Genomic DNA, 16,420 nt, shown 5'->3' on the forward strand with positions numbered 1-16,420 from the left:
AAATATGGAGAACAAAAATGTTGAGGTTCCAAAATTAGGGAAAGATCAAGATCCACTTCCACCTCGTGCTGAAGCTGCTGCCACTAGTCATGGCCGAGACGATGAAATGCCAGCAACGTCGTCTGCCAAGGCCGATGCCCAATGTCATAGTACAGAGCATGTCAAATCCAAAACACCAAATATCTGTAAAAAAAGGACTCCAAAACCTAAAATAAAATTGTCGGAGGAGAAGCGTAAACTTGCCAATATGCCATTTACCACACGGAGTGGCAAGGAACGGCTGAGGCCCTGGCCTATGTTCATGGCTAGTGGTTCAGCTTCACATGAGGATGGAAGCACTCAGCCTCTCGCTAGAAAACTGAAAAGACTCAAGCTGGCAAAAGCACCGCAAAGAACTGTGCGTTCTTCGAAATCCCAAATCCACAAGGAGAGTCCAATTGTGTCGGTTGCGATGCCTGACCTTCCCAACACTGGACGTGAAGAGCATGCGCCTTCCACCATTTGCACGCCCCCTGCAAGTGCTGGAAGGAGCACCCGCAGTCCAGTTCCTGATAGTCAGATTGAAGATGTCAGTGTTGAAGTACACCAGGATGAGGAGGATATGGGTGTTGCTGGCGCTGGGGATGAAATTGACAAGGAGGATTCTGATGGTGAGGTGGTTTGTTTAAGTCAGGCACCCGGGGAGACACCTGTTGTCCGTGGGAGGAATATGGCCGTTGACATGCCTGGTGAAAATACCAAAAAAATCAGCTCTTCGGTGTGGAAGTATTTCACCAGAAATGCGGACAACATTTGTCAAGCCGTGTGTTCCCTTTGTCAAGCTGTAATAAGTAGGGGTAAGGACGTTAACCACCTCGGAACATCCTCCCTTATACGTCACCTGCAGCGCATTCATAATAAGTCAGTGACAAGTTCAAAAACTTTGGCCGACAGCGGAAGCAGTCCACTGACCAGTAAATCCCTTCCTCTTGTAACCAAGCTCACGCAAACCACCCCACCAACTCCCTCAGTGTCAATTTCCTCCTTCCCCAGGAATGCCAATAGTCCTGCAGGCCATGTCACTGGCAATTCTGACGAGTCCTCTCCTGCCTGGGATTCCTCCGATGCATCCTTGCGTGTAACGCCTACTGCTGCTGGCGCTGCTGTTGTTGCTGCTGGGAGTCGATGGTCATCCCAGAGGGGAAGTCGTAAGCCCACTTGTACTACTTCCAGTAAGCAATTGACTGTCCAACAGTCCTTTGCGAGGAAGATGAAATATCACAGCAGTTATCCTGCTGCAAAGCGGATAACTGAGGCCTTGACAACTATGTTGGTGTTAGACGTGCGTCCGGTATCCGCCGTTAGTTCACAGGGAACTAGACAATTTATTGAGGCAGTGTGCCCCCGTTACCAAATACCATCTAGGTTCCACTTCTCTAGGCAGGCGATACCGAGAATGTACACGGACGTCAGAAAAAGACTCACCAGTGTCCTAAAAAATGCAGTTGTACCCAATGTCCACTTAACCACGGACATGTGGACAAGTGGAGCAGGGCAGGGTCAGGACTATATGACTGTGACAGCCCACTGGGTAGATGTATGGACTCCCGCCGCAAGAACAGCAGCGGCGGCACCAGTAGCAGCATCTCAAAAAACGCCAACTCTTTCCTAGGCAGGCTACGCTTTGTATCACCGCTTTCCAGAATACGCACACAGCTGAAAACCTCTTACGGCAACTGAGGAAGATCATCGTGGAATGGCTTACCCCAATTGGACTCTCCTGTGGATTTGTGGCATCGGACAACGCCAGCAATATTGTGTGTGCATTAAATATGGACAAATTCCAGCACGTCCCATGTTTTGCACATACCTTGAATTTGGTGGTGCAGAATTTTTTAAAAAACGACAGGGGCGTGCAAGAGATGCTGTCGGTGGCCAGAAGAATTGCGGGACACTTTCGGCGTACAGGCACCACGTACAGAAGACTGGAGCACCACCAAAAACTACTGAACCTGCCCTGCCATCATCTGAAGCAAGAAGTGGTAACGAGGTGGAATTCAACCCTCTATATGCTTCAGAGGTTGGAGGAGCAGCAAAAGGCCATTCAAGCCTATACAATTGAGCACGATATAGGAGGTGGAATGCACCTGTCTCAAGTGCAGTGGAGAATGATTTCAACGTTGTGCAAGGTTCTGATGCCCTTTGAACTTGCCACACGTGAAGTCAGTTCAGACACTGCCAGCCTGAGTCAGGTCATTCCCCTCATCAGGCTTTTGCAGAAGAAGCTGGAGACATTGAAGGAGGAGCTAACACGGAGCGATTCCGCTAGGCATGTGGGACTTGTGGATGGAGCCCTTAATTCGCTTAACAAGGATTCACGGGTGGTCAATCTGTTGAAATCAGAGCACTACATTTTGGCCACCGTGCTCGATCCTAGATTTAAAACCTACCTTGGATCTCTCTTTCCGGCAGACACAAGTCTGCTGGGGTTCAAAGACCTGCTGGTGACAAAATTGTCAAGTCAAGCGGAACGCGACCTGTCAACATCTCCTCCTTCACATTCTCCCGCAACTGGGGGTGCGAGGAAAAGGCTCAGAATTCCGAGCCCACCCGCTGGCGGTGATGCAGGGCAGTCTGGAGCGACTGCTGATGCTGACATCTGGTCCGGACTGAAGGACCTGACAACGATTACGGACATGTCGTCTACTGTCACTGCATATGATTCTCTCAACATTGAAAGAATGGTGGAGGATTATATGAGTGACCGCATCCAAGTAGGCACGTCACACAGTCCGTACTTATACTGGCAGGAAAAAGAGGCAATTTGGAGGCCCTTGCACAAACTGGCTTTATTCTACCTAAGTTGCCCTCCCACAAGTGTGTACTCCGAAAGAGTGTTTAGTGCCGCCGCTCACCTTGTCAGCAATCGGCGTACGAGGTTACATCCAGAAAATGTGGAGAAGATGATGTTCATTAAAATGAATTATAATCAATTCCTCCGCGGAGACATTGACCAGCAGCAATTGCCTCCACAAAGTACACAGGGAGCTGAGATGGTGGATTCCAGTGGGGACGAATTGATAATCTGTGAGGAGGGGGATGTACACGGTGATATATCGGAGGATGATGATGAGGTGGACATCTTGCCTCTGTAGAGCCAGTTTGTGCAAGGAGAGATTAATTGCTTCTTTTTTGGGGGGGGTCCAAACCAACCCGTCATATCAGTCACAGTCGTGTGGCAGACCCTGTCACTGAAATGATGGGTTGGTTAAAGTGTGCATGTCCTGTTTTGTTTATACAACATAAGGGTGGGTGGGAGGGCCCAAGGACAATTCCATCTTGCACCTCTTTTTTCTTTTATTTTTCTTTGCGTCATGTGCTGTTTGGGGAGGGTTTTTGGAAGGGACATCCTGCGTGACACTGCAGTGCCACTCCTAGATGGGCCCGGTGTTTGTGTCGGCCACTAGGGTCGCTTATCTTACTCACACAGTCAGCTACCTCATTGCGCCTCTTTTTTTCTTTGCGTCATGTTCTGTTTGGGGAGGGTTTTTTGGAAGGGACATCCTGCGTGACACTGCAGTGCCACTCCTAGATGGGCCCGGTGTTTGTGTCGGCCACTAGGGTCGCTTATCTTACTCACACAGTCAGCTACCTCATTGCGCCTCTTTTTTTCTTTGCGTCATGTGCTGTTTGGGGAGGGTTTTTTGGAAGGGACATCCTGCGTGACACTGCAGTGCCACTCCTAGATGGGCCCGGTGTTTGTGTCGGCCACTAGGGCGCTTATCTTACTCACACAGTCAGCTACCTCATTGCGCCTCTTTTTTTCTTTGCGTCATGTGCTGTTTGGGGAGGGTTTTTTGGAAGGGACATCCTGCGTGACACTGCAGTGCCACTCCTAGATGGGCGCGGTGTTTGTGTCGGCCACTAGGGTCGCTTATCTTACTCACACAGTCAGCTACCTCATTGCGCCTCTTTTTTTCTTTGCGTCATGTGCTGTTTGGGGAGGGTTTTTTGGAAGGGACATCCTGCGTGACACTGCAGTGCCACTCCTAGATGGGCCCGGTGTTTGTGTCGGCCACTAGGGTCGCTTATCTTACTCACACAGTCAGCTACCTCATTGCGCCTCTTTTTTTCTTTGCGTCATGTGCTGTTTGGGGAGGGTTTTTTGGAAGGGACATCCTGCGTGACACTGCAGTGCCACTCCTAGATGGGCCCGGTGTTTGTGTCGGCCACTAGGGTCGCTTATCTTACTCACACAGCTACCTCATTGCGCCTCTTTTTTTCTTTGCGTCATGTGCTGTTTGGGGAGGGTTTTTTGGAAGGGACATCCTGCGTGACACTGCAGTGCCACTCCTAGATGGGCCCGGTGTTTGTGTCGGCCACTAGGGTCGCTTATCTTACTCACACAGCGACCTCGGTGCAAATTTTAGGACTAAAAATAATATTGTGAGGTGTGAGGTATTCAGAATAGACTGAAAATGAGTGGAAATTATGGTTTTTGAGGTTAATAATACTTTGGGATCAAAATGACCCCCAAATTCTATGATTTAAGCTGTTTTTTAGGGTTTTTTGAAAAAAACACCCGAATCCAAAGCACACCCGAATCCGACAAAAAAAATTCGGTGAGGTTTTGCCAAAACGCGGTCGAACCCAAAACACGGCCGCGGAACCGAACCCAAAACCAAAACCCGAAAAATTTCCGGCGCTCATCTCTAGTAAGAAGGTAGATTTACCCGCAGTAGCTGCTGACACTAAATCAGCAAGGCCTTCACCAAAAAGTTCTCCTCCCTTGAAGGGAAGGGATTCCATATTACTTTTGGAATCAGCGTCAGCATTCCACTGATGAGTCCAAAGCGCACGTCTAGCCGCAATGGACACAGCATTCGCCTTAGCACTAAGGAGGCCAGCGTCACGTACAGCCTCTTTCAAGTATGCAGCTGCATCTCTCATATAACCCAGCGTCACCTGGATGGAATCTCTATCTAGATTCTCCCAATCAGAAGATAAAGTGTCTGCCCACTTTTCAATAGAACTACTGACCCACGCGGACGCAATAAGAGGCCTGAGCAACGTCCCTGTAGTAGTGAAAATAGCCTTCAGGGTAGCCTCCTGCTTACGGTCCGCCGGTTCCTTAAGAGTCGTCGACTGAGCTGCAGGGAGGGCTACCTGTTTTGACAAACGCGCCAGGGCTTTGACTACAGTGGGGGGATTCTCCCACGGGTCCCTATCCGACTCGGGAAAAGGGTATGCCATGTTGATTCTTTTAGGAATCTGAAACTTTTTATCAGGGTTATTTCTAATGCTATGAAAGAGAGCGTTCAGTTCAAAACAAGGAGGAAAAGTAACCAAGCGCTTTTTCTCCTTGTAAATCAGGACCCTGGTTTCAGGTGTAATACGGTCCTCATTAATATTCAAGATATCTTTAACAGCTACAATCATATACTGAATACTCTTAGCCAATCTTGGATCTAATCTGGAATCAGCATAATCGACATCAGAGTCCGTGTCGGTACCTGTGTCAACTGATTGGTCAGGTTCTTGCAACTGTAATAAAGCGTCCTCTACTGTTCTCTTCCACACCTGGGATTGAGACGCAGACTCATCAAACTTTTGATTTAATGATGTGACACTAGCATGCAAAACATTCAAAGTATTTAACCAATCTGCAGTCGGCGGTGCCGACATGGCCACTCCCAAAACATTTGGTGTCCCCAACAAATCGTCCCCCGGAGAGGAGTAATCAGCCTGCGACATGTCGACACCTGAGAAACAGCACACACACCAAGCAGTGAGGGAACACAAAGGGAAAAAACCAGCTCACACCCCAGCGCCAAATAAGCAGGTCTGTGAACACCAAAGATGTCCCAGAGCTGTCTGTGCTTGTTTTACATAAATAAATATGCCCCCTCTTATGTCTGTTTAGCCCCCTGGTACTTGCTGCGAAGAGGAAGGCCCAGCGACTTCAGCTTGTGGAGGAGGAAATGGCGCCAGTGAGCCGTGAGGAAGAAGCTCCGCCCCCAACATGGTGCTCTTCTTCCCGCCTTTATTATTTAATGACATGCCGGCGGGGGTTAGGGGTCAGTGCCAAGAGACTGTAGGATTAAGCCAGCCTTATATATGAGGTAATATATACTCCCCTGAGTCTGGTGGAGGATATAGAGGGAGGAGCCAGGTCACGCCCCTTTTGAAAGTCTTAAAGTGCCCATGTCTCCTGCGGATCCCGTCTATACCCCATGGTTCTTTGAGCGGCCCAACATCCTCTAGCACGAAATAGAAAGGTGACTTACCCACAGTTGCCGTGGAAATCCACGCATCCAATGCTTCCCCAAATAGAGCCCGACCTGTGTATGGTAGGTTCTCCACACCTCTCCTGGATTACGCGTCGGCAGACCACTGGCGTAGCCAGAGTCCTCTGTGAGCCGAGACAGACATGGAAGATATCCCTGCAGCCATCAAACCCAGGTCTTTCATGGATTCCACCATAAATCCTGCAAAATCCTGTATGTTATGTAAAAACAATTCAATGTCACTTTTATCCATTGAATCCAATTCCTCAAGTAACGTGCCTGTCCACTTTACTATAGTTTTAGAGATCCATGCACAGGCAATAGTAGGTCGCAATATCGCCCCTGAAGCCGTGGATATGGATTTGAGCATAGTGTCAATTTTGCGATCAGCCGGTTCTTTTAACGCGGTAGATCCCGGGACAGGTAAAACCTCCTTCTTTGACAGTCTGGAAACAGATGCGTCAACTATGGTGGGTTTTCCCATTTCTTTCTATCCTCCTCAGGGAAGGGAAAAGCAACCAGAACCTTTCTGGGGATTTGGATTTTTTTTCTCCAGGTTTTCCCAGGATTTTTCAAATATAGCGTTTAATTCTTTAGATGCAGGGAAGGTTAGCAAGGCTTTCTTATTATCCATGAAGTAAGCCTCCTCAACCTGCTCAGGTGTTGCGTCAGTAATATTCAACACATCTCTAATTGTTTAAATCATCAACTGCACCCCTTTTGCAAGAGATGCCGCCCCCCCAGCACATCCCCCTCACCGTATGCCATGTCAGAATCGGTATCCGTGTCATCATGCATAATCTGGGCAAGAGCACGTTTTTGATAGTGTATGCTAGGTGGCCCTGAAGGAACAGAACCGGACCATACAGCCATAGCGTTTTGTAAAACCTGAGTTGTTGTATCAGTTTGTGCTACCCTAGTAGAAATGTGAGAAATCATACCATAAGGAGCCTGAGAGGCTAACCACTCAGGCTCCTTAGCAGGAATCTGTGCTAAAACAGTGTAATCCTGATTACATGGAATGGGGTCATCCTGAGAGGACATATCCTCTGCAGCATATGACACAGAGTCCCTAGACACGGACAGTTGGGGACAACAAACACTCCACACACACAGGGAAAAGGCAGACAGAGTTTCCCCCCAAGAATGCCAAGAGAGCCACAGAGATTGGAGCCAACCCACACACAGCGCTTCTTAGGAAAACCACTATCTAGCGCTTACTGTGCACCTTAATAGGTTACACAGTATATACACCGCCTCCCCCCCCCCCCCCCCCCACACTTCTACAACCCCCTGGTACCGTACTAGATAGCTGGAGTTGATGAGGAGGAACAGCTCTCCCTGTCAGCGTCTCTGTAGGCAAGAAAAATGGCGCTGAACGCTGCTGGGTCTGCTCTGAGAAGCTCCGCCCCCTTCCACGGCTCTTCTTCCCGCTCCCTGGTTCTTTATACTGGCCTGAGTAATAACTGCTGGCAGTGATCCGGGGTCCCTGACAGGCTTCTGACCAGTGTAGGGTGTAGGCGCTGGCTCAGGGCGCCCCTCACAATGTACCGCTGAGCCCCGGAGCGCAGTTAGTACTGCGCTCCCTTCCCTGTTGCTGCCATCTTCACACAGGCTCCCCGCTTGCCAGGGGACCGGTGACTCACTCGCCACTGAAGTCTTATGGCTCTGTAAGAGGGTGGCGGCATGCTGCGGGGGTGAGCGATCACCTGTGGCGGCGAACGTTCATTCCCCTCAGGAGCTCAGTGTCCTGTCAGTGGAGATAGTGGCTCAGACCCCTTAGGACGGACACTACTCCCCCCCTTAGTCCCAGGAAGCAGGGAGGCTGTTGCCAGCAGCCTCCCCGTGCCTAAAATTCTATTAAAATAAAGAAACCAGAGAAACTCCAATGGAGCTCACCTAGCTGTGACCAGCTCCTCCTAGCACATTTTCTAAACTGAGTCTGGTATGATAAAGCTAAATATTTATCTTATATAAAACCCTTTATGAGGTCTAAGAACACTGTACGCTATTCACGTATGGAGTACCGTAAGGGTACGCTCGTTGCGTAGCAATCGCTTAGCCGTAGTCGAGACGCTCAAGCGTCACGTTCGCTCACGGCCAAGAGATCACAGGCAGGCACGCTATTGGCTGCCGTCTAACGTAATGATTCGCTATAGCGTAGCGGACGCTCGGGACCACGAGGAGATCACCAGCGGCGCCGACGCTCACAATGTTAAACCTTTATATCTAAACCATAAACAGTATATTATGCAGTAAAACCTCAGTGTAGTGATAGAGTGTAAATGCAACACAGTATAACCTTATTAACTCGAATGCTATTCGAGCGTCACCGACGCTCTGAGAATACTTAACACTATAAGAAATACACAGATACCGTGCTTAGGGTCTAACGCCTTATATATATATTATGAATGTTATACTTGCAAAAGAATTAATACAATACAAGTCATACACTACAATATAACATAGACTAACTAACCAGATTACTACACATAAAATACAATAATGGTACAATAATACTTTAAGAGGAAAAGAGAGAGAAAAGGGGAGAAGAGAGAGAGAGAGAATGGCTAACAATAACACTAAGACAATATGGTTGCAGATAAAACTACACATGTGAGAGACAATCGCTGCGCAGTTAGTCAATGCTGAATACCGCATGGGATGGAAGCTAGACTCCATTTTGAGAAAACTCCCATGATTCCAAAGACTGCAACACATGGTTGAAAGGGGGAGGGGAAAACACCCGGCAGCAGCCATTTTAGATTTGCAGGTCCAAACACATGGCACTCTCTGCTACACCACAATCACATAGCAGAAGACACAAGACTCCATTTTATTCCAAAATGTCCAAGCCTCAAAACAATGCATATGTTCTGATTTTACAATTCCAAACCATCTAAATCACCTTTCACAATTTCAAGCAAACACAGTATCTCAATAACCAGAGCATATGAGCTATCACAAGACCAGACCACCAGGTACCCACAAGTATCAGCCTGCCATTGCTACAAGCACATATTCAAAAGTACTGCATGGTCTTATTCATGATTAACAAGATATATTATAACAAACCAGCACAATCTATTTTAAATCACCATAGGCAAACAAATACCACAAATACTATGCTACAGATTGTCTACTGTTCCAATTCATCACAGACTTCACAGAGTATCAACAGAAACACCCAACAATCACACAACTGCCCAAACCTCGTTAACCTTAAGCCATTTGTATCTCCAAACTAACTAATCTATGCCAATCAGCCATGAGATATTGAGATTATGATACTTAGCCTTTCGTAAGGAGCCTGGTGATGATCCAGCCATGCTTGCTGTGTGTAAGGTAGCTGTGTGAGTGAGTTACAGTATATCTGTCCTCAGAGGCCCCCACAACTGACCCCGACCCCCCCCCCCCCCCGACAGGAACTATTCTCCTGTGTGTCTGTTCCTGGGGGAGGGGTCTCTCTCTCTCCTTTATGATTGAGTCACTATTCTCTTTGTATATGCTGATCAGGTTCAGCCCTGAAAACTTAGTAAATGGTTGGCTTGATCATTCATTGTTCTAACTAAGTGATCTTAGCTTTTATGCATATAATCATATCTATCCGCTGCAATGTCCCACAACTTCACAACAAGCATCAAACTAACCCACACATCATTCTGCTTGCTTCAATACCAAACATGACGGGCGCATCTGGTTCTGTTCAAATAATACACATTCATGACATCAATTCATCAGCCAATTCTAAATCTCCATGATGTCTGGTGCCCGACATTATTATAACCATGTACTGTATGAAACAAGCGCCGAATCCATCTCCGTGCCATGTCCGAGCAAATGCGTGTGTTACTATATATTGCTGTGCTCGCTGCGCATATTTGCAAGTATAGCGACTTAAATGTGTGCAGTTTGTATGTTCTCTCTATGTAATATTTTTGACTTTGACAGTCCACCCTTTGGCAGTCACCAATAACTGCCACTTCCTAAAACATTTCAAAAAGAGAAAAATATATGTCATATGTAAATACATTTCTATGATTGGGTAAGGGAGGAGAGAAGAGAAGGTGTGAAGAGGGTATGACCTAGTGAGATAGCAGAAGCATGTGTGTATGAATCCATGTTTGGGGGTCATGTATCATCGTGCCGTACATGTTTTAAATCAAGCTTCGAGGTATTGCGAAGTATACATTTGAATTCCTTCTTATCCCGTGGTACGGGTCTGTGGATGGGCTGTCAAACTTTACCGAGCTCTTTTCAGATTTTGGTTGTAACAAAATGGGGAGCACATTTTAGTTGATGATACATGAATGGGGGAATATGTGATTGCTGATATCTGTGCCTGTATTCCCTATACTATGTGTGTAATTACCTGAAGGTTGTAGAGATGAAGATAAAGAACACTTATGGTAAATGCAGTGGTATTCTATGTCAGGTTAATGTACATTTGTCGGTTGAAGTCTTGTTCGGTGTCTGTTGAATGCAGTCTTCTTTGTGCTTTTGCCCATAAGGTGCGAGCAAAAGCTTTGTCAATGTCCATAGATTTACAAAAGTGTTGGGCTAGCGTAATTTTAAAATTTCTAGGGAAACTGGGGATCTATGGCAAAGTTCATCAAAAATCTGTGTATCGGGTTGTCAAAACTTCTTCTTTAATCCATCTGTTGTCTGTATATCGGCTCATCAAATTCCTCGTCCAAGTGGGTCTTTTTACCTTGGAGGAAACGGAAAAACAGGTGAAAGAAACGGACCGTAGAAATCGCATTTTCATCACATCATTGTTTCTACATTTGGGTCATAAATCAAATCCATTGGAATTACAGTTTCCTCACTCCTCAGACTCATTACCCTAGTACGACGATTGCACTTCATTAAAGCCTGACCGCATCTAAATATCAAACCAATTGATATGACAACACCTAAGATACATAGGAGAAACTTCCCAACATCCATTATGACTCCTTGAGCCCATTCTCCTAAACCAGAAAACCAATTTCGCGGGTTCAACCATGACACCCAACCAGTCAGCTCATTACCTACAGCAGCAAGAGTGAGATTGTGTCTCCTGCGAAATTCCCACTTCAGTTGGAGAATATCGTCCATCTTTTGGTCTATGACCTCGACCGGGTCCTCGGTGCTATTCGTAATATATGTGCAACATTTCACGCCGTATTGTGTTGCCAGTGTGACACAATATCCGCCTGTCACTGCTGTGAGGTAATTGAGAACCATTCTATGCTGTACCAGTTCTGTTTTATAAGCTTGAAGTTCTCTTCCAGTATACCTAAACGTGTCATCATACATTTCAGTGATATTATCTAACAAATTTGCAAGCGCAGAGATGTATCTATAGTTCATCACTCCTCGAGCGGTGCGAGTGAAGTCTAACGCAAGTAGAACCTGAATCCCGGTGGATTCATGGATCATATCCGAGGCCAAATGCTCTGTCCTCTCTGTCAGTTGCCTTTTAACTACGTGCTCGTAATGGGTATGAGTATAAGGAGCTTGGGCACCACGGTGTATGTCTTTCATTTTGTCATGTGATACAGTCATTACTTCAGGCAGTACTTTTCCAATATAACACAATCCTTCAGAGTTTGGGGCAAGCCACTTATACGCCTTTCTCCCGCATATGAAATATGCATCATCGGGGAGAACATATGGGACGGAGTAGGACATAACCATATTACACACCTTCCATGTGAAATCTCCTAACCCTAATTCTTCCATCTGCTTAGTACACGTATCAGGTTGTACGATATGTGCACAGTATCCTGGTGATACCTCTCCAACTCTCGTAATCCTATTTCCTAAGGTATACCTATACCGGAAAGATTTTCCTCTACTGGCTATGTGGCGTATAAGCTCTGTATCTGTAGGCATTCTATCTGCTCTATGCGAAAAGGTCATGGTTTGGTTACTCCATGACACTTCCCAATTTCCCGGCTTTCGGGGATTGGAGATGTTAAAACATAATAGGGACCTATCCACATGGTATTGGTGGAGCTTCAAACTAGGAGGGCTGGAGATATTAAACCTCCTGTCCACCGGTCTCCCACCACTTAACTCAAGTACCTCCCCTAACGTTAAAGGAAATGGTACTAGCCCTGATTTGCTATGACCTTGAGGTACTTGAGAGCATACCCAACAATCTGTTTTATTTAACACACTACCCACTAAGGAGTGATAGTCACTCAATGGATGCCGGTCCATATGGATATTAAAACTGGATTGGCATTTCTTAATGCACCCATCCTCCACTACGTTGTTACAGAGCCTACAGATACAGTTTTCTTCAGCTAACAATCCTTAAAAGAAAAATGTTTACAAATAACATGGCTAGATCGTTTCTGGTACTCGCCTTTTGCTTGGTGGTTGTATTGCTATTGGAAATTTACACCTCCGTCTCTCAGTCATCGGGACCTTTCTGGATCCTTTCTCGACCTCACTGGTACTCTCGCCGGAACAGACTGCTCTGGTCAACATCATGGTCAACAGGAAAATCCATATCACAGTCTCTTGGGGCAAGTCCATCTTACAGGAGGAGAAAAGAAGAAATTTGTAATGGGGGTACAGAAAAACAGTTTGAGGGGGAGAGAAACTTGTTACGATAATTAAGTTCTCTAGTCTTGTTGTTCTTCTTGTTCTGCTGTCATCTCAAAAAGGTGCTGTCTCTCAGTCTTCCAAACAAACATTCCGGTGATGCAATATTCCCTCCAAACCAGCGATCTTTCTGTAAGGAGCAAAAAAAATCTTGCATTACCATTTGTCTAACTGAGGTGTGACATACCGTCTTTAAAACATAAAACATGAGTGAGAAGAGGGAGAGGAAAAAAAAAAAAAGAGAGAGAGAACAATTCATATATGTATATATAACATAACACATCAATAAACAACAGAAAAGAAAAAAAGAAAAGAAAAAAAAAGAAACATTTTTCAAACATAAACATTTTCTAAAACATTGTCAGATCATCAGGCTGTCATATCTACATGTCCAATGGTTTCCTTGCGCAGTCCCTCCCCCCAGCACTTCCATATTCCATTGTCTGTATCTGGCCAGAATACATTGGTGCGGATAGGTCATGCTGGGGTTTGGTAGACTTCTGCAAAGACCAAGTATATATGCAATGTTTGAATCCTACCAATAATCGTCAGAGATGGGGAAAGAGAAAAAAAGAAACATTTCACAGATACATTTACAACGTTTCACCCGGTCATTCCTGTGTCTTCAGGGAATGACCTCCCAATTTATTAACTATAACCTCAGGCTTACCATCAGTCCTAATGATCACCTTTCCTGATTGCACATTATGGGTGTGGCTCAAAAATTTTTCTATATGATCCCTGTTTATAATTTTGTGTGTCATAACCCTGCTCATATCTTTGTCTAGGGGGTTTATGTGAATTTTTGTCTACTTCCTGATCTGCAATCTCTTGCAAAATGACCTTCCTTTTGGCAGTTATAACACCTTGTCACCTTTGGCTTAACCACAGGGATCTGAGGCTTCTTTGTTTCCCTTCGCTTGATGCTGGTTTGCTCATGCCCAACAGCAGAGTCCCTTAATGCAGTTACTGATTTATCTCTCCAGTATGGATTGGTGATCTGTATCTTTGCTCTCAACACTTCCTTTAAACCATCCATTAGCACAGATACTGCTACTTCTCTGTGCGGTGCACTTGTTTTGATGTCTGTGATCCCAGTGTTCCTAGCCATTACTTGCAGTGCTCGATTGAAATAATTGGAAATACTTTCCCCTTCGTTTTGTCTTATGGAGAAGATTTTGTTCCACTCGACAATGGCGGGGAAATATATTTCTAACTGTCGGTTGATCTGCTTAATACATTCCTGATTGTGTTCCTCCGTACAAGGTGCCTCCGTGTCTAATTTACAATCAGCAATGAATTTTTCAGGGTCAACACTGGAGGGCAAACATGTCCTCAGCACTGCTCGCCACTCTTTGTTGGTGAGTTCTGTTGAGTTTCCTAGTTCTTTAACAAACCTTTGACATGCTACTAGATTTTTCCTAGGATCAGGAAATTCAGACATAATTGATCTCAATTTGGTCCGGGACCAGAGACAGCGCATTGCACTGTCCTTGACGGGAATGATTCCCTGATCGTCAGTCTTCCCATTGGGGACTGCGATCACCCTGACCGGATCAAACTCAACTACATCATTTTGTGTTGATCTTACAATATGGGGTACATCTGTTTGTGCGTGATATAAAACATTGTACGTACCTGTGGACACGACCTCACCTGACCCTCCGTTAGGGGGTTTGATTATTGCCTTTACCGATTTGGTCGCGTCCACCTGGATGTCTTGTAGGATGGCTTCTGGAAGAGGTGCCGACATTGTTCTGGGCTCACTTTCTTGTTTGTATTCCTGAGGGAAGTTTGACATGGGGTGCAACTTGCATAGGTTAATAGTTGTACATTTAACAGTATTACAATTATCATTGTTACATTTATTACACTTATTCTTATCATCTATACTACAGTTGCTAAGAGCGTTTTTATTGTTCAACCTTGTGCTTTTCTCCGCAACCATAATCCTCTCCATTGCCATGTCTCTCCTCTCAAGATAAGAGTCAGATAAGTCAATTAAATCTCTTTGCAATTCACTTTCCTGTTGCCATAACTGCAAATAATCATAATGTTTGATTCGTCTCTTTGCTGGTTTAATAAGACCTATCCTTCTCCTTAAATTCATTAACACTTCTGGGCTGAAGCTACCTATTCTTGGGAATTTCTCCCCGTCATGCATTGTCATTCTTTCCCATTCATCACATAAAATTTCTGTGTGCCTTCCGTATTTTTCACACATTACGTACCTTGCCGACCCGACTGGTCGGTTTATAGAATCAACCCGAACCGAGGTTGATCGCCCCCTTCCTGAACAACTGGCCCCCATAATTTGCAGGTGTTACGGACCCTTACAAAAAACCAAGATATTCACGATAGGTTGACGGTGAAGTTTACCAAGCACCTCACTCACTCGCCCACGCCGACCAATACGACCTGTTCACACTGATATAGTGCTGGCGTACTCGACCCAGGGCCCCTATTAACCTTTGTTTACTGGAACATGTGAGTGTGATCCGCAGAGCATTAACCCTTTCCAGTAAAGGTGTGGTTGTCAGATAGTTCCTGAGTGACCAGCGAACTTCCCTTTTTGAAAAAATAAAAAATTACACAAATCACGTTAGAATGTACAAATAGCGTTTATGACCTTCGTACACAAATAGTACCGGTCAGGTTTACTAATGCACACAATTACGTGCGGTACAATCGTTCAGCACATAAGCAACTAATCTTATGTACGGAGCGACCAGCGGAATCGAAAATTGCGGCTGCGAATTCCTTCAGCAAGAGCTTGTATGGCCTATATGGGTGTTGCACCAACCCTTTTTTTGGTGTTGTGCCTGTGAACTCTATAGCGGACTTCCTTGTCTGCTGTACCTAGACCTCCTGGTCTGTTACAGTATGACCTCCTGGTCTGCTATACTCTAATGCTCAAATTTTATGTTTAACCAAGGATGCCTCCCTAGCCACCGTGCATGTCACTTACACGTATGTACCTTCACGAGAACTCGATGATTTCTTTTGGTTCAATCCTCAAAATTGTAAAAACAAACACTCACTCACCACATATACACTTTTGTTTCTATTTCTATTTCTGCGCAGAAATTTCTCTTTAGACCAGATGTGTTACAAATTAGGAGAAGGATCTGTTAATTTAAATTTCGAATTTAAAATAGATTTGCGCTACTTATCGCCTGTTGCCCTATTTATCGCCTGTTGCGTTACTTAAAAATCAACACTATCGTGTGACTTGAGTTACGTGGGCGTACCCAGACGCTCCGTTGCGTAATTTACGCTGCGTGCGTCGGCCTTTGCGTACGCGAGTCTCTCCCTTTGTTAGAGACACGTGTACACCAGTCTTTGTCCACCGTAACACAACTAACACGTTTTATCAATGTAGATGATCCTCGATCATCTACCGCACACCACACCAATCTCTCCTTTTACCTTTAGGTAGAGCTGTGTGTATTTCTATACCTTAACTGTATTACCTTTACTCTTTAACTATGAAATAGCGGCAAATCTCTCTTAGTACGTTTATCAATTATACAATGGCAAACAGGAGAGTG

The sequence above is a fragment of the Pseudophryne corroboree genome, chromosome 5, assembly GCF_028390025.1.
Source record: "Pseudophryne corroboree isolate aPseCor3 chromosome 5, aPseCor3.hap2, whole genome shotgun sequence".
Taxonomy (NCBI): domain Eukaryota; kingdom Metazoa; phylum Chordata; class Amphibia; order Anura; family Myobatrachidae; genus Pseudophryne; species Pseudophryne corroboree.